At 47.4% G+C, this 4255-nt stretch overlaps 1 long non-coding RNA gene across 1 annotated transcript in view; it reads right to left on the reverse strand.

Annotated features, from left to right (window-relative positions):
* LOC111814150 overlaps positions 1-4150 on the reverse strand; it is a 5460-nt gene extending 1310 nt beyond the window's left edge. Inside the window, exons 1-2 of the long non-coding RNA XR_002819207.1 lie at positions 3941-4150; positions 3681-3835 (exon numbers count right to left, since the gene is read on the reverse strand). This is a non-coding gene — a long non-coding RNA (uncharacterized LOC111814150). The remainder of the gene's footprint in view (positions 1-3680; positions 3836-3940) is intronic.
* Between the last annotated feature and the right edge of the window lie 105 nt (positions 4151-4255).

The raw sequence follows: 4255 nt of genomic DNA on the forward strand, positions 1-4255 counted from the left end.
CTCGATCTCCAGTGCTAAAAATCCAAAAACAAGACATCTTGCCATTTAAGACATTGCACTGTATGTTTCACTGCCTCCAAAGCAGAAACGTGGTAAATAAAAGTGAAGAAAAGTGTAGTTACATTATGTGAGGCAGGAACCTGAGTACAGGAAGGGAGACTCAGCGGAACAGTAGGCAGGTTTGGTCTGTCAGATCACACCAGCATGGCTCAGCTAGTCACCTTGAAGGCTTCCCCGAAACCAGCACATCTCAAGCAAGAGTTTCACACAGCACTGCATATTCTCTTTTTATGAATATTGGTGTTTTGTGGGCCTTTCCCCCCACCCTGTGAGACAGCATCTCGTTAAGTGCTATCAGCTGGCCTTGACCTCCTGCACTTAGCTCTGGCTGGCTTGAAGCACATGACAATTCTCCTGTCAGCCTTTCAAGTTCTGAGATTCCAGGTGTACACCACCATAGCTGGCAGAATATTAATGTTGGAAGCCGGATAATTTCAAAGGGTGACAGGAAACTGATATGGGGAATGAAACTCCCAACCTGAAAGCTACCTCAGACAAGTTTGGGTTCTTTAAAACCGAAAAATGAATTTCAGGAACAAACAGAGGTTAAGAGCAGAATATTGGGGCTGGGGAGATGGCTCAGTGGAATAAGTGCTTCCCTGGCAAGCACAAGGACCTGAGTTCAATCCCCAGTTCTGCAAAAAAAAAAAAAAAAAAGGAGCAGAATATTTATTGGAAGAAAGCAAGCTTCTGAGACAGAAGGGAATCCGAGTGGGTTACCCCTGAAGCTGTCTCTTGAAGGTATTTTTATAGAGTAAAACCATGCGGTAAGGTGAGTTTAAGGTGGAGAACATGGGTTCTCGCTCAGGTGGGCATGAGGAACGACAGAACTGTGGTCAACCAGTAAGGTTACAGGCACCATTGCTCAGGCAAAATTGATTAAATCCAGGACCAAATGGGCAAACAGGTCACATAGCAAGCAGGCATGAATATAGAACAGTAATTTATCCAGTCGCCAGGTGGTAGTGGTGGGATTAGTGACTCTTCCTGGCTTCAAGGTGATGATCAATTTTTGATGCTCATCTTTAGGGAGGCCAGCATTTGTTCCATCTTTGGTCTTTAGCCAGGCCCACAGTCAGCGCATCCATCTCTCTCCCAGTTGAAAGGTATGTTGTCTTCTGTGCTCTCTCCTTTCTTTGAGTGCCTGCCCTGTCTGACTGCTTTTAATATTTCTATCCAATTCAGCTGCCTATCACAAAACTACAGGGAATGTAGAGCTATGCTCTAATTCTTTATAGATCCCTGCGTCCTCACCAGGAAGTGAACAAGAGGATCGAGTGTGGTCCTATAGGGAAGGAAACTCCCAACCTGAAAGATACCTGGGATGACGCAGTCAGACAGGGCCCTGCCCTCAAAGGAGATAACAAAGAAGACAAGATACCTTACAATTGTAAGAGGGGTGGATGCTTCCACTGTAGGCCAGACCTAAAGACCAAAGATCAAACAAATGCTGACCTCCCTAAGATGAGAATCCGGGATTGATCATCATCTTGAGGAAGTCGGTAAGAGTCACTAATCCACCTGCTACCGGCTGGCTACTGGACAAAGTCTTGTTCTATATTCGTACCCGTTTGCTACCTGACTCCCTTCCCCATTCGGTCCTGGACTTAATCAATTTTACCTGAGCAATGGTGCTTAAAATCTCATTGGTTGACCATAGTTTTGTCCCACCTCATACCCACCTAAGTGAGTTCCCATGTTCTGCACCTTAGACCCACAATAGTTTTCCTCTATAAAAGTCCCTGGAAGAGACAGCTTCCTGGGGAGCACCCGCTTGGGCACCCCCTCCTGTCCCTGTCCTGGACAGAAGCTTTCTTTCCCCCAATAAATATATTCTGCTCATAATCTCCATTTGTTCCTAAAATTCATTCTTCGGTTTTAGAAAACACACTGATCCCAGGTACCTTTCAGGTCAGGAGTTTCATTTTCCCCTATATCAAGGTGGTATTTTCTAACACTGAACAGTGAATTTTGGGAACAATGGAGGTTAAGAGAAGAATATATTTATTGGGGGAAAGAAAGCTTCTTTTGGAGAAAGGAAGAGAAGGAGATCCAGTGGGTTCAAGAAACCTATGTTTTTTAGAGACTTTTTTTTTTAGCAAAACGTGGAGAAGCAGCTGTAAGGTGGGAAACACAGGAACTCACTAGGTGGGCTTGAACTGGGACAAAACTACTGTCAACCAATAAAATTACAAGCCCAATTGTTCAGATAACATTAAATGGAGCTCAAAGTGTGTAGCAAGTCAAATGGGGAAGGGAGTCACTTAGCAAGCAGACAGGAGTACAGAACAGGGGCTCAGCTGTAGGGGATTGAGTTGATAACTCCTCCTGGCTCTTTCAAGGTGATTGATACCTATTTAGAATGCCAGTCCCTTCAATCTATCCCTAGGGAGAGATGTGGCTGCATTTGTTTAATCCTTTGTCTTGAGGTCTGGCCTATGTCAGGTGTGCCTGTCTTTCCTACAGGTGCAAGGTATCTTGTTCTTCATACTGGCTCCTTGTGGGCCCACCCTGATTAACTGCCTACAATCTTTTTTATTTTTTATTTTTTTGACACAGGGTCTCACTATGCAGTTGGACTGGCCTTGTACTCACTTTTGTAGCCCTCAGGCTGGTCTTGAACTCAAAGGGATCCTCCTGGCTCAACCTCCCAAGTGCTGGGATCACAGGCCCACATCACCACACCCTGTACTGGGGCCTCGCAGTGGACGCCCACCTATGCTGGCCAGGTGGTGTGCCTGGGGATCCAGGCTGAACCTGCACCTGCCTGTACTGTTTCTATCTAACTCAGCTGCCTACAACATTGGGTCCATTACAACAATCATTTCTGCCCTCATGCCTGGTAATATAATTATCTTTGACATTCAGGGTTTTCTTTTTCCTCTTTTGATCCTGGATGAAATATAAGGGTGTCAAAAGGAATTGGAATATTTGCCTGTTTCTTTTTCCTGTTTCGTAGAATATTGCTCTTATGTTGCTCTGATTTCTCCATCTACATTACAACTGTATAGGGGTGGCATGTATTCAATTTCTTGAATGAAAATGAGTCGAGATAGAGCTGCTTCATTCACAAATATTTATCTGTGAAACAGCCACCCTTCCCTGTATTCCATTTGGTCCTGATATTGTTAGGTCCTCACAATTAGACCCTCCCAACCTGAAGAGAACACTTTGTCAGACCAGTCTGTTCAAACAAGAAAGCCCCTCACTCAGCATGAGAGGCTGGACGGCTCCCAGCCTGTTCTCAGGCTTACAGGAAACTGCAACTGTACAGACTGCCGCCCTGAAGGTCAGCAAATCCTGTCACCTCACGTCCCCCAGGCGGGTCCCACTATAGAACGCCACTGAGACTCAGCAGAACGCTGCTGTCCTGCCCTCCACACAGAGGCACCGGACCTACCCATGACCCCTGAAAATCTTAAAATTTTCTATCCTCCTCAGTGAAATGCCCCCTCCCATGCCTCAGGCTAGTGTACAAAACTGACTGTTCCTTCTTTCGTGGTCAAGGGCTTGCTGCCGTTGGCCAGGTTGCAGCCAGCCTGAAGTGAAGATCTCGCTGCTTGCTGCAAGCATGCCTGTGCTGGTGGCCTCGGCGGCCCTTCGGGTCCAGCCGGACAGACCTGTCCTGCTCTCATGGTGTTTTCTTCCGGCAGAGGACTGATCCCTCCACAGGACACACTGCGTGGTGAGGCGGGTCTGAGGCGGAGAACGCGCAGCTCCTACAGCCTTCCTCCTAGGCGCTGACTGGCTCCTGCTGCACTGCGCTCTTCCCTGCCTGGAAAGACCAGGAAATACACTCTGGCCTACATAGGAACCTTTTCAGCACACAAGGAACCCCACTGCAGGAAGAGCACAGTCAGTCCACTAGGAAAACGAGCACCTCTGGAAAGCGAGGAATACACTGCTGAAGCGCAAGTCTTGTTAGGCAAGGTGAAGTTATTGGAGCCCAGGATAAGGCTCAGTGCCTGCCCGACAAACGCGAGGTAGTTTCATTCCTGGTCCAAAAAAAGAGGAAAGCAAGTCAAAGCAATTGGAATAGACAGCCTTGTCCAGAAAATCCAGGGTAACAATCACCCCAACTCTCTACGCAGGTCAGTCTTTCCAGGTTGCGAAGAGCGCGGCGGAGCAGGAGCCAATCAGCGCCTATGAGGAAGACTGCACGAACTGTCCAATCAGGAGCGCCGAGGAGGGCGGG

Source organism: Octodon degus, unplaced genomic scaffold, assembly GCF_000260255.1.
Source record: "Octodon degus isolate 3935 unplaced genomic scaffold, OctDeg1.0 scaffold00274, whole genome shotgun sequence".
NCBI lineage: Eukaryota > Metazoa > Chordata > Mammalia > Rodentia > Octodontidae > Octodon > Octodon degus.